The sequence below is a fragment of the Poecilia reticulata genome, chromosome 2, assembly GCF_904066995.2.
Source record: "Poecilia reticulata chromosome 2, P_reticulata-male-v2, whole genome shotgun sequence".
NCBI classification, from domain to species: domain Eukaryota; kingdom Metazoa; phylum Chordata; class Actinopteri; order Cyprinodontiformes; family Poeciliidae; genus Poecilia; species Poecilia reticulata.
In genome coordinates this window covers 42908685-42923509 of record NC_088831.1, presented here as the reverse complement: position 1 = coordinate 42923509, position 14825 = coordinate 42908685, and the positions used below count along the sequence as shown (strand labels likewise).

General features: G+C 36.7%; 2 long non-coding RNA genes across 6 annotated transcripts in view; one reads left to right on the top strand and one right to left on the bottom strand.

Moving 5' to 3' along the window:
- The window catches only part of LOC103461807 (uncharacterized), a 32978-nt gene extending 24640 nt beyond the window's left edge, over positions 1 to 8338 (bottom strand). For 3 of the 4 annotated variants that reach the window (XR_001777589.2, XR_014086679.1, XR_014086676.1), the window contains exons 1-2: positions 7397 to 7535; positions 2934 to 3049 (exon numbers count right to left, since the gene is read on the bottom strand). This is a non-coding gene — a long non-coding RNA (uncharacterized LOC103461807). Of the gene's footprint in view, positions 1 to 2933; positions 3050 to 7396; positions 7536 to 7560 lie in introns of those variants that run through there. The other variant, XR_014086677.1, reaches the window with a different exon arrangement.
- Positions 703 to 11338, top strand: LOC103461806 (uncharacterized). Of its 2 annotated transcripts, none has more exons than XR_014086680.1 (4): positions 703 to 1370; positions 6931 to 7143; positions 7361 to 7506; positions 10151 to 11338. It is a non-coding gene; the product is annotated as an uncharacterized LOC103461806 (long non-coding RNA). The 2 variants fall into 2 exon arrangements; XR_533205.3 differs by lacking the exon at positions 10151 to 11338 and adding an exon at positions 8416 to 8611 and having other exon boundaries at positions 704 to 1370.
- The last annotated feature ends 3487 nt before the right edge of the window (positions 11339 to 14825 follow it).

The following is a 14825-nucleotide window of genomic DNA, read 5'->3' as shown; positions in this document are numbered from 1 at the left end:
GATCTTGAAAAGCCAAAAAAAAAAAAGAAAAAAAGAAAATACTCCTCTGTGGGTTTTTGTAGCTTTAACATTTGTCGCTGTGTGAAAGGCAGAGCGCACGAAGATAGCAGCGGCATGTCAAGCTGAGTTCAAATAGTTCATATTCATCAAACAGAGAGCTGTGATGCCTCTCGCAGGAGGCTTTTCTGGCAGGCAGGAAGACAGAATGGGAGTCTTGTTGCAGAGGGGGCTCCAGTGCTGCTGATGGTCCTCCACTCAGAGCGCAAAAAAAAGTCAGCCTCCGCAAAGAAAATGGACTTTTGATAGAGGGACACGCAGCAGTTTTGGCATATTCCTACACTGGAGCCAGCAGGCAAAAAAAGCACATAACAATAAAGCTTCTGCTTCTACAATCTATCTGCATAGGGGAATCTGCCAGCAGTGACACTTCTGCTGTCATAAGTGATTTCAGCTCCATAACTAAAGTTAAACCGGTTCTTTCCAAGAGTGCAGGGATTTATTTTTGTGTACACAAGACTGCTGCGGATAGAAGTTTTCCTGTTCAGCCAAAATCCTTCTGGAGTTCAGCCCGCATTCAATAATTTCTTCTATCTGTCCGCAAGGCAACATCTGTCACTAGCAAGCACTGCGCTGTATTTAGGAAAACTAGAAAATATCTGAAGGAATTGTGCCAAATTGTGCCTATTGGTTGGAATCCAACATTCTGATGTTGAAAATTAGCAATAATGCTAAGGTTTACTGAAATGTTGACTAAAAAGTGGACTTACTCCATTCAGTGTGCAAATAATAATATGTAAGCCAACATTAGCAACAATGCTAATGTTAGCTAAAATTCTCTGAGGTACACCTAGCATGTTGACTAACATTGGTTTGCTCCACTGAGTTTGCAAACAATATGCTACAATTAGCTCAAATGAACTTTTTTTCCTGTTGAAATTATTCTGTTCATGCCATAGCATGAGGGCTATCACTAGCATGTAGCATTAAACTAAATCACTTATTTAAGTGTCACGACATTTTCTTGTAGGGAGAACAAATGTAAATATTTCTAATTAAAAGTTGTGGATTTTTACAACCTTGTACTGTCAAAGCTGAATTATCTCCCCCAGAAACACAAAACAAAACATAACAAAAAGGTCAGAAGGTACATCTGTTTGGCATTTTCACCCTCTGCAGTATCAGCTGCTGTCAGGGGATTCAAACAATGATATCGCTGTCAGAGAGACGGAGTTGAGGATGAAAGACAGACAGGATCCTGACAGAGACAGGAAGAAAGAGAGGCATGCTTATGATCACTCTCACTCAGCACAATGAACATCCTCATGGCTGTTTATCGGCCATGTTTACTCTGGGATTTCCTCCATCATACGGTGAGGCTCTCTGTTTCCAGTAGAACTCAGAGCTGCTTTAAGATATGGAACACAGTTTGATCATTTTACACATTTTTTTATGTTCCTTGTTAAAATTACACATACACTCTTGAGGAGTGGCATCTTAAAAGACAAAAGATCCACAAGCCTTTTCAAGACCAGACCTCACCATGTTAGATTGCTTAAATCTTAGTGATTCAATCCAATTAACAAATCAGTGTAACAGAGTTTTAGTTTAACAATCCTACAGACATGAAGTTTGTCAAAATTTGTTTATTCTTTGAATTTTATTTGTTTAGTCAAAAAGTTGCTCCTCCAAACGTTTATTGAAGCATTAAGTTCTGTTATGCGGCTGTTGACGGTTGGTGGTTACCGTAGCAACCGGTGACTAACAGCTCCGCCCCCTTTTTTTTTCTGTTGCCGTTTGAAACTGTGGTTTGTTTCAGGATCGGCTCCGTGTTTTCTTTATCACTTATGTTTTAACGTATATTTTAGACACATTTAAAACATAATCATTGTTTCATCATGAGTGTTATGTTTTGTATGTTTTTAACCTCTCTTAGGGGTGACGATGTGTTCTTGTGATAAAATCTGACTGTATAGATAATTGTGTTAGTTTTGACATTTGCTTTGATATTTTGTAATGTAATTTGTTGTAAAAAAAAACAAAAACAAAAACAAAACAAAACACAATAATTTGATTAAATCCAACTGCTTCCCTTCCTTAATAAAAATATTCTTGTTGAAGCATAGAAACTAAGACTTTATTATTTTTTTATGACCTTGCACATTTTGGCAACTCGATAAAAAGTTTATTGTTTCTATCAGCTGGTACAGTTGAAACCGAATTTTAAATACACCAAATAAAAAGACACAAACATTTTTTTCTCTGTGTCTGAAGTTAAATATGATCCAACCTTTCTTGTTTTTCTAGAGGTGTTTTTTCATTATTTAATTAAAAGTATATAAATATAATTATTTACACTAAACTTCCTTTTTCTCACAAAATGAATTAAATATTGATGCTAGTCGTTTAACATGCTAGTGACAGCCCTCATGCTAACATTAGCGTTGTACCTAAAATAAGCATTTTAGCTCATTTTTGATTTAGTAGCTATGTTTAGCATACTAGACGTAGCAAGTTAATGTAAGCCAACACACTACTGACAGCATTTAAGCTAACCTTAACATATTGGCTAATTTTAGCTTATACGCTAATGCTTACATACTGTGTGGAGTAAGTCATTGCTAGTCAACATACTAGTGGTAACCTACATGCTACTGATAGTGTCAACATGCTGGTTGCTCTACATGCTAATGTTAGCCTTACAGCTAAAATGAGCAGCTTAGCAATTTTTCTATATATTAGCCACATTTAGCTTGCTAAATGGAGAAAGTCAATGAATGTCCACATATTTGTGATACCTCACATGCTACTATCTATTCAAATGTCTTCAGAAATGTTCTAGTTTAAAGTAAACTTCCTTTCTCACACAAAATGAATGAATTAAATATGGAAGATGTTTCATATAGACAGACAATCAGTTTGGCTCTTTGACTCACCGAGGTAATGAGGCTGTGTAGTGCAGGCCTCATCAGCCTGATGGAGATCATAAGCCAAAAACCAGGAGGTGAACAAATGGTTTGATCTGCAAAGCGTTTAAAAACGTAGAATTTTTCTGAAACGACATAGAAATGAAGCAACGTGATTAAAAGCTGCGTTAGTTTTTTTTCATTTCATTTATTTATTTATTTCGAACAGACATTAAAACAGTCAAAAAAGAACAAGAAAACAAAATAGAATGAGACAAACTCAAAAAATAAAATATAAAACAAATCATTCTGCCCATGTGACATGCAATTCCACATTCTCTGTTCGAAAAGGAGCAGGTAGAAGATACATCTTATAATATCCTGCCCCCCTCATACTTGTCGATGTATTTATCAATTGACTTTCAGAACATCAACAAGAGACAACTTGTTTCCACTTTTCACTATGTTTAACTATGTACAATTATTTTAAGTACTATCTATATAGTCATCTACACCATAAACCATCAAACATGTTATATAGCATATTTTGAAATGAGTTCTGCTTTAATCAATTTTTTAAACTGGTTTACATTTGTAATTTTTTTAATCTCATCATTCAATCCATTCCAAACATTTACTCCACACACAGATAAACAAAAACTCTTCCTGGTTGTTCTAATATGTTGTTTTTTAAAATACCCTTCACCTCTTAAATCATAACCACCCTCTCTGTCACCAAACATTTCCTGTATATTGTGTGGAAGTTTTTTATTTCGGACCTTAAACATGAATTGTGTAGTTTTAAATTTGACCAGGTCCCAGAATTTCAGTGTATTTGATTTGATAAATAACTGGTTTGTGTGTTCCCAGTATCCCACTTTATGTAGTATATGGATAGATTTTTTTTTGTAAGACGTATAATGGCTGTAAATTTGTTTTGTATGTATTCCCCCAAACTTCCACACAATATGTTAACTGTGGTACGATGAGTGTGTTATATAGAATAAACAAAGATTTATAGTCCAGGACGAAACTAATTTTTCTTATAACAGCTACACTTTTGGCTATTTTAGATTTTACTAGGCTGATCTGTGGTTTCCAGTTGATTTTATCGTCTAACATGACACCCAAGAATTTTATTTCATGTACTTGTTCTAAATCAACCCTTTCAATTGATATTTTAATTGGATTATTTTCCTGTTTTTTATTGTTTCCGAATATCATGAATTTAGTTTTATCTAAATTTACAGCTAGTTTATTATTTTTGAGCCAATACTGTAATTTTTCCATTTCTGCGTTGACCACTTCTGAAAGTTGTTGAATATTTTCTCCAGCACAGAAGATACTGGTGTCGTCTGCAAATATAATGTATTTTATAAGGTGTGATATGTTGACTATGTCATTTATGAACAAATTAAACAATTTGGGTCCCAAGACTGATCCCTGTGGAACTCCACAAGTTATATTTAGTATATCTGACCTCTGACCATCTAATTCTACAAACTGTTTCCTTTCTCCAATGTAGCTCCTAAGCCAATTTAATGCCACCCCTCTAATGCCATACCTTTCTAGTTTTTTTAACAACATGTCATGGTTAATGGTATCAAAAGCTTTTTTGAGATCCAGAAATACAGCAATTGCTAATTTCTTTTTATCCATATTGTCTATAATTTCTTCTGTTAATGCCATCAGTGCCATTGAAGTTGATCTGTTTTCTCTAAAACCATATTGACAATCTGTCAAAATGTTTTGCTTTTCAATGAAATTATCTAACCTTTTATTAAACACCTTTTCTAGTATTTTTGAAAATTGACAAAGAAGGGACACAGGTCTATAATTACTAATAATATGCTTATCTCCAGATTTAAATAGAGGCATAACCTTCGCTATTTTCATTGCATTTGGAAATGTTCCAGTTATGAATGACAAGTTGCAGATGTAAGTTAGAGGATCTGCAATCTCATCAATTATCTTTTTATAAGTGACATGTTAATGTCATTCCAGTCCATTGATTTTTATTGTTGCATTGATTAACTATTTCCTTAATTTCAGTTTTGTCTACAGGTTTCAGGTACATAGATGATGTATTTTGTTTTATACAGATTTCCGGTGTGTCCACATCCAGTGGATTTGAATTATTTATTTGATCTGCTAACTTAGGCCCTACATTTACAAAATATTCATTAAATCCATTTACTATCCCAGTTATTTCGTTCAGGGTTGTGTCATTATAAGTAATATAGTTAGGGTGAGTAGTTTTAGAAGGATTCTTTCTAATCAAGCTATGTAAAGTTTTCCAAATTCCTTTAATGTTTTGTTTATTATTTTCTAATATTTTAGAATAATAATCTTTTTTGCATTTTCTCATAATAATAGATAATTTATTTTTATAAGTTTTATATTTATGCTCTGATTCGAGCGTTTTATATTTTATAAATTGTTTATATAGATTATTCTTTTTCTTACATGCGTTTTGTAAGCCTTTAGTGATCCATGGCTTATATTTGTTTTTTTGCCTGTAATTGCAAGGTACAGTTGGACAGTTTTTATCATAAAATGCTTTAAATATTTTGATAAATATCTCAAAAGCTTTATCAATATTTTTTTCTTCATACAACCCTTCCCAGTTCTCCGATTGTAAATTGTTTCTTAGTGCTCTTATTGAGTCCTCTGATATTATTCTTTTGTATGTGATTTTAGTGACCTTATTTATTTTCCTGCAAACATCTTCTAGGATAACAAACACTGGAAGATGGTCACTGATATCGTTTATAAGAAGTCCACTTCTCAATTTACTTTCCATGTAATTGGTAAATATATTGTCAATCAGGGTTGAACTGTGTGTTGTTATTCTGCTTGGTTTAGTAATTAGTGGATATAAACCTAAACTATGCATAGTATCGATAAAATTAGATGCACTTTTAACCATATTTGGATTCAACATGTCAATATTAAAATCTCCACAGATGAATGTGACCTTTTGATGCGTCTTAGCAAACAATGTTTCCATGTAATTTGTAAAGACTTCAATGTCAGATGCTGGTGCTCTGTATACACAGCTGACTATTATATTTTTCTGCTTCTCAAACTGGATTTCAATAGTAATGCATTCCATTACTTCCTCAACTGACACTGACATTTTTTCTACCACCTTATATTTGAGTTCATTTTTTATATACAAAGCTACACCTCCACTTTTTTTATTCTTTCTATTTACATATTTGAACTCATACCCCTCCAGTGGGAAGTCTGCTCCCTTCTCAGAGGTGAGCCAGGTTTCTGTTATTGCTATGACGCTGAATGACTTTTTTAATTGATCTAAATATTCTTTGATTTTTTCATAATTAGCATAAAGACTACGGCTATTGAAGTGAATAATTGACATTTCTTGATCCAAATTATTATACTTAAAATCGAAGCTGACTTTCCCATCTGCTTGGCTCTTTGGTGCAGGTGTGAGCCGAGTCCCAGCAGGTGGGAGGTCCTTTCACCCGAGACAAAGCCAGTTAGTAAGAACTGTGTCATTTTCATTAGTCACTTTGTTGATTTAATCAAAAGCAATAATCAGAGCTAATGCGCAGTAATGAAGGATTAATATTAAAACGGCTGGTGAAGGCTTTTGAATCGGCACAAAAACAAACCTGAGAATCGCTGCAGATCCGAACTGATCGACAAATTATCTACAGATGATTCAAACCGAGAGGCAGGAGGACGATTCTGGACGTAAACACTGGTGGAACGGCTAGCTTAGCTTAGCTTAGCTTAGCTTAGCATCCATCCATCCATCCTCAGTCAGCTGCCATAGAACAAGCTGCTTTACTCTTTAGATCCCAATAATCTCTGGACTTTAGGTGTTTTATTCCTCCTTTGAATTCTAAATGTTTTTCCTTCATGATAAAAACAATAAAAGCGACCTCTCCTTTTCTCTGCAGGGTTTCTTCAGCTGAGTGTTTGGGGAACTGAACTGATGTTTAGCGAGGTTATTGTAATAAATCTAAATCTGACTTGCCCTTTTTGTTTTCTACAGTAACAGACGGACTATGAAGGTAATAAAACTCCTTCATAAGTCTTCAGCATCACCTCGGTTCTCATCTGGAGATGCTTAAACATCCATATGCTGCTTCTCATATCTAGAAAAAGTGATTAATAATACATGACTTCATGACGGCTACATAAGAAACCATATGTTCACTGTCCTCTCAACAGCCACATCTGCAATCTTCATGCTAAAGAATAAAAGGTCTGTAGCTTGGACTCAATCATTAATAGTGTAATTGTAAATATCTTGCATCAGAAAGACAGAAATGTGTTTGTAAAATCAACTTGAGCTGAAAGGAAGTGATGCATAAATCACGGAAATTAAGTTGAGTTTTTCCTTCCCTTCATGAATAAGTAATTTAGCCTCACCATATGTCATCAGGTGAAACTGGACCAATAATATCATGAATGAATTACAGATATTTCAAACCGGAAATGTTTATGAGCACCATTACCATTCTGAGGAGGAATAAACAGAAAAATAACAGGAGAAATCCCGGAGCTGCCTTAATGTCTCCCACCGTGTCATCACTTCATCGGCCGTGAACGCAGCCAGCATAACAAGGTGAGGCCGTGTCCACGTATCGCTTCTAATTTCCGTCCGTGCCAAAGAAATTACCGTTTGTTCTGTGATAATGTCTTTATAATTCCGGTTTCCTCCATTGCGCGAGCGGCCGACCGGCCGGCTGGGCGCATGCGCGCTGCGACAGGACGCGCTCTGGGTTAGATTAACAACAACCTGCAGCCTCGGTGTGAAACATGGAGGGGACAACGTGGCGACAACCCCGATATCAACGTGTGACAGGATATAACGATCCTGACTGGTGTCCAAAGTGCGGCCCGTGGGCCTTTTCCGGCCCCTGGGTTGATTTAGTGAGACACATGATTCCAATTCAAGATAATTACAAATTGGCACAGGTGGTTGAAGATTTTCCTTTTCATTTTTAAACGGGGCAGACAAAATTGAAATTTTACAATAGAAAATGTTAATGTTTTGGATCTACAACAAGAAAATTATTTATTTTACTCATTTAATTAAAGCAATGCAACTTATTTTATTGTTGAGTGGGTCAAAAAGTCAATCTTTTGTTTCTTTTTTAATCTTTTTCAGCCTTTTTTTCAGCTTGGTTTTGGTACTCAGTCATTTTGACCTGACGTCAAAATGACTTGTACATTTTAAGGCTTTTTTTTCCTCAGAAATCCACTAATAAAAATTGACCATTTCATAAATCCTGTTGTCTGTGGACGCAGCGTCTCATCTGATGACTTTATGATTGAATGCGTTCCTGCGGTGCGGCTGACGAGTCTGTTATCATGCGGCGTCCCATAGAGACGGAGACCGTGACAGCTTCCTCAGAGCCGCTCAGGCACAATTAGATAGATGGATGATGGATACATAAACATCCTGCTGCTGGAAAAAATACAGCTTATTGCTAACTAGCTCATAATGGCTGCTGTTTCTTTGTGTCTGCAGAGTCCTGATGTGTGTGGTTTGAAGATTCCCAGCATGCAATCATCGTCTGTAAAGAGAGTTTAGAGAATAAATGAACTAATGAAGAGGTTTTAAACACCCACAGACATAAAAAAAAACATATATCGATGGGCTGTCAAATAGAAAATGACCCATAAGTGATGAGCTGTAATGACATTAGCTGTGGTCACATTCCTGACTCAATGTACACTTTAACTCATCTGTCTGTGATAATAGAAAACCAATCGTTGTTTTTTATAGTCACTCTTTATTTTAATTGATTGAAAAGACATGAGGACGATGAGTGGAATAAAAATGGGTCATAAAGAGAGATGGGAAGAGTTAATGGGGTAAAAGAAAAGGTCTTAAAGGGGAAAGTGGAGGAGGAGTGGGATTTAAAGGCAACATAAACAAGGATGAGAGGGAAGAAGTGTTTTATAGAGGAAAAAGTGGTTCAGGTAAACGTGAAGACTCCATAAAGATAAATTAGAGGGAAAGAGGAATCAGAAGGTTGAAATGAGTGAAAATGAGGAACGAAGAACAATTATATAAGCCCTGCGACAGACTGGCGACCTGTCCAGGTGACCCCGGCCCTCGCCTGGAACGTGAGCTGGAGAGGAACCAGCAACCCTCCTAAGGGATGAGGGTGTAAGAAAATGGATGGATGGATGGATGGATGGATGGATGGATGGATGGATGGATGGATGGATGGATGGATGGATGGATGGATGGATGGATGGATGGACAATTATATAAGAAATGTAAGGATGAGGAGGAAAAGATAAGCTGGGTTTTCAGAGAGAATGGTGAGGATGAGAGGTGAATAAAAAGATAAAAACGGCTTTTATAGAGGAAGAGAAGATAAACGGAGGACAAGAAGAATAAAGGGATGGAAAGACTAAAAAGGGAATGAAGAGGATAACGTGGATGAAGAGGAGGATGAGGAAGATAAGTGGGTGAAAAGGAGGATTTTAAAGAACAGTGAAGAGTATAATGTGGATAAAAATACCAAAGAATGAATAAGAATAATTACTGGGATGATTTGGTATTAAAAAAAGGGATGAAAGTATATTTTAGAGGAATAAACAAGCGTCATAAAGACAGATGATGAAGACTACGGTGGTGAAAACGGGTTGAGGAAGACAAAAAGGATTACAGGGTTAAGTTTTTACAGGCAGTGCACTGTAAAAACTCAAAATCTTACTGAGTATTTCTGGTCTCATTTCTAGTGCAAATATCTTGGCACACTTGAAATAAAACAAAACTTACGCATAGGTGAGTTTTCAGAAAGATATGGGAGCTTATTTTAAATCAATAATTTCTTAAAATTGGTGAAAAAGTTCTAGTTTCATTGGCAGATGATTTAACTTATTACGTTACATTTTTCCATTTTATAAGTGAAATGTCTGACAATGTAACTGGTACTTTTTTATTAATTTTAAGGAATGAAAAAATGGTATAAAAGCTTAAAACAAGCTTCTATATTTTGTTGATAAGTTCATTTTAAATCAGTTTTGTCTTAATTAAAGTATACTAAGATACTTTCATTGGAAACTAGACAAAAATACTTGGTAAGATTTTGTGTTTTTGCAGTGAACTTAAATTCTGTCCTTATTTATCTCAGATTGTATCCAGAAAGCTGTAAACTCTCATACTGCCAATGTCAGGGTGCGACTTGTTCTCTTGGTTAACATTAAATATTGAAGTTTTCTCCTGTTTCTTTGTCTTTGCTTCATAGAGGAAACTGTTGGGAACAACGTATTCGTGGGAACTACATGCTACAAGACTCCAACATTTCCTCTTTTATCAGTGTGAGCGCTAAGCAGTCAGGAACAGCAGGAATAAAACCACAAAGTGTTTGATTTCTGCAGAAATGCTGCATTAGCATTGAGACTGAAATGACTGATGCACCACATGCAGCCAAGATTTATCTGCAGTTTGGAGGAAAAAAACAGAGTCTCTCAAAAGGTAAGTGTTGGAGCATTAATATTTTTATGTAGGGATGCAGAGCAAAGATTGTGTCAATATGAAGAGTCTGCAGAATATTTCCTTCAGCGTCTCACGGCGCGGCGCTCTGATGAGGTCCTGCTGAGCTTTTAACACCTGGTTACAGCTTCAAACCTCTGAATAATGAAACAGCGTCAGGTGTTTCACGGAGTTTTCCTTTAAAGACGAGTGAGGCAAGTTCTGTCGGACCATCAGGAAAATAAGAGAGACAAAAATAAAGCAGGAAAAATGAAACAGAAAACAGGTTTAAATACAATCATCACAGCTGCGTTGTAGATTTCCTCGGATTGCATCATCTACTTTTCCAGCGATAGATTCCTTCTGGATGTTAACATTTCAAAGTCAAACAGTTTAACAAAGGGCAAGTGAAAACATGGAGGTTTTAAATAACAGCCCCCACATAACGCAGCTTTTAAATCAAAACTTCTGCTGATTACTGAACCCGTTTGTTTAGGAAATGCTTCGCTCCCTGCAGTCAGAGCGATGCGATAACGCTGAGCAGCCGTAGATCTGATTATTTCCCCTCACTTCATCCTCAGAGCTGCTGAACGCCACATGCTACAAAGTTCATCATGACGATTCACTGAGGTGAAGCTCATCTGTCTGTTTCAGAGCTTGGATGATGATATGAGCTCTTATTGTGCTCATGTTAACATTTTTATTGATCTCAGAGCAGCTCAAACTGTATAAAACGATACTGCGTTGGGAAATTAAAGCATTTGAGGACAAAATGTAACTTAAAAAGAAAGTTTGAACACAACTTGATTTTTTTTTTCACATGTTGACACATTAATGAATGATTGTGAGGTGGAAGAAGAATGACGTGCTTTTACAGAAATCTGAATAAGTTGATATGCATTTTCCTTCAGACCCCTCTACTCTGATACCCTCAGGTAGAATGAAGAAGAGAAAAGATGGATGGACCTAAATGCGGGAAAATCCAGCAAGAAAATCTGTTTTAGGCTGGTAAAAAATGTATACATTCATGATTCAATCCAAGGTTAAATGGTTTCAATCAGAGCATATAAATGTGTTAAAATAGTTCAATTATATATTGGACTGAAATCTAATTCATAATTAATGTATAATTAAGATTGAGAGTTGTTTTGCAAAGAAAAATGGACAAAAATTGAGCTTCCAGCACAACCAACAAAAATGCAGCAAGTTGTTTCTGGATGGTAAGTCAACAACAAAACACTTTCCCTTTCCAGCAGCCATTGTACAGAGCATGCCGTGTTAAAACCATCTGACCAAACATGCTGGAGCTCAGCTTAGGTTGCTAGGTAACGGGGAATTCCTGCTGATTTGTGGCGTTACGTCCAGGAGGTTTTTGGAACAGCTTATTTTCCAGACACCAAAAAAAAAAAACCGCTGGATGTTTTTTGTTTGTTTATTTTATTTGTTTGTTTTTATGCACTTAGGTTGTTTTTAGAAACAGCAGAGACTCAAACAGTAGTAGAAAAAAATGCAAAACGTGAATTTTGCACAATCCCTTTCCTTTAAAAGCTATTTATAGGCAAATCAAACTTTTTGTTGCTCAATATTATGAATGTAAAATTGAAAGCCCATCAAAATACATAAAAATCTACTTGTATTCTTTTTGCATTTTTTATTTTGTTGGAAATGCCACCACTTTTCTCCATTTCCTCGTTTCCAACATTCCCATTTCTGATTGTCAGTCTCACAGCGATTAGGCCTCCATGCTAAACAGCTACAAATCAGTGTAAGTGAGAGCAGATGGCGTGGAATCATCTCTGCGTTGAAGGACATTTGTACCTGAATGAGGCCTGTGTTATGAGGTGAAGTGGACTCTCCATTGAGCCAGCTGGCAGCCCATAATAAGCCCGAACTGCTCCAAGCTGTGATGTTCAATACGACACCCTTTGCATGCCACGCAGGTAGGAGTGAAGCCCAGGGGTATCTTTAAATGACGCTCGGCCGGTCCTGCCTCTAAAGCAGAAAGTTGTCAAAGTTAACAGAAGGAGAAAAGGGGAAATAACTAATCGAACATGGCTGTTTTTGGCTGCCATTATCAATGCAACGCAACAAATCCTCACTAAGCCAGAGTGTCCATAATCATTACCGAACCTTGTGAGCCATGGACAAAGCTGCAAGTCAAATGAGGCATACTGGTTTTAATGGGCTTTGCAATTTATATTCTCTTTCCCAGTGTGGCAAATCCTGCCATTTAAGTCCCATTGGCTCCATCTAATGAGAGGCAGCCTACTGCAGAACGGGGTTTATTCTCAGGACTTTGCAATTAAAGGCAGATTTGTTTGGATTTTCACCTAGTCACAGAGGAAAACCTCAGTTCCACCTGCGTCGTTTTCCCATTCCTGTGGCTCTGAGGCCGACTCACACTGTGCATCTGGTGTTTCTGTTAGTTCACCGGCTTGTGTCCAAGCTTCATGAAAAAGAAAACTGAAGACAGAAAAACAAACGCTTTAATGTGCTTTAATGAAGCGGCTCTGATTGAAATGTCAAAACTAATTCATATAATAGACCAGTTCTCCTTTTTTAGATCCAACTGCTGTAGTAAGTTCACTTTTTTAACACTATTTTTAGTGTTAAAATTCCACCTTGACTGCTTAATGATAAACTTTAGATCAGAAAGTTAACAGACTAACAGGATAAAGACGATTTATAGTAAGCAACAGTAGCAAAATGGACAAATAACGGAGATTAAAAGTTCAGGAAAACACGATGGAAACACGTCTGTGTGTGTCAGGGGTGAATTGATGAGGCAATTGAATCAAAGATGGTCATGCATTATTTCCACTCGTTCCATTTTCTTTTTGAGTTGTGAATGTCCGGCATGCCCGGATTATTTTCCTGCTCTTCGCCTGCTCTGGTTGGGTAAATGGAAAGACTTATTTAGGCTGAGATGAAAGGCTGAGGTAAGACCAGGGAGACTTCAGAGGGTTAGCCATGTGATGCGCTGTTTGAAGCGCATGCAGACAGACAATTTCAAAGACATCTGGAGACCGAATGGCCACTGGCACGGAGTTGCCATGGCAGCCATGTGCAGCACTATCCTCCACTCTAGCCAGGCAAGCTCTGGCTGGATTATAATTAAATAAAACAAAACAAACAAAAAAATCCAGTGCTGTACAGGAAAGTATTATGCAATTAAAGCAGAAAGTTTCTCCCTTTACCTTTTGAGTAACTGAGTTAAAGAAGATCAGATTAAACTAAAAGGAAATGATGATTCTGTGAGGATTTTAAATTATTTTGGACACACAGTGAACACGACTCCTCAGCAGGAAGCTGGGGAGCTTTGGAAAGAAAATATGAAGATTTAATTCTCTCTTTTCCATGAATCTCCCTCAGCAATTCTGCAAAATCCCAAACTCATTCCTGATTCTACAGAAATCACATGGACCAGAAAGCATCAGCCAGTCCTCTGACACTGTTTTAACTTTAATTCTGATTCACTTATGGAATTATAAAGTGCTTTAAAATCATCCAAATATGGAGGCCAAATAAAGCGCATAATGTAAGAGCACAGCAAAAACACAAAATCTTACCAAGTGTTCTTGTCTGGTAATTTACAGGTATCTCTTCAGCAAAATGTAGGAGCTTCTTTTAAGTAAAATAATTCCCTAATATTGGTTAAAAAACACTTATTCTTTTGGCAGCTACATTTGCTTATAACAAGACAATTTCCCCATATGACAAGTGAAATAATCTGCCAATGCAACAAGGACTGTTTTCACCAATATTAAGCAGTTATTTACTTAAAACCTATATTTTGCTCATAAGTTACTTTTAAATTAGTTTTGTCTTAATTAAGAGGTCCAAAGATATTTGCTCTAGAAACTAGACAGAAAATATTTGGTAAGATTTTGTGTTTTTGCAGCAAACCAGAGAAAGCAAACTAAAAGACATGATCCAAACATCTGGATCGGTGAGAACATGAAGCTCTGCAGGAAGCTGGTCCAAAACATGGCTGCTGCCACCGAAAAGCTCCAGTTATCCCAGCGTAAATGTCCAGTAAGAGCCCACTGGATGACCCTTTATGTAACAAAACAAAACGAGAAAAACACATGGGTCTACTGTAATACAGCAGCAGAACGCATGGCGAGTTTCAGACACTGATAAATTCATGACAGTTTGATTTGAGCCACTTTATATTAAACTAAACAGGAGCTGCAGTCTGAACAGCCATGTTGCATTTGATCTGACTTTTACGTCACTGATGTGAGACCTGCATCCTATTTCTGCACCAGAACAAGTCAGACCTGGTAAATCTGGACATAAACAGTGGCTGAAATTTATAATTATGAAATTACGAATGGCGAGTTTGTAACTGAAGCGCATCACATCATAATCCCACCCTCTCAGTTCTGACTTCACATCCAAACAGAAGAATCTGCTGAAGTTAGTCAATGATCCACAAAGTACTT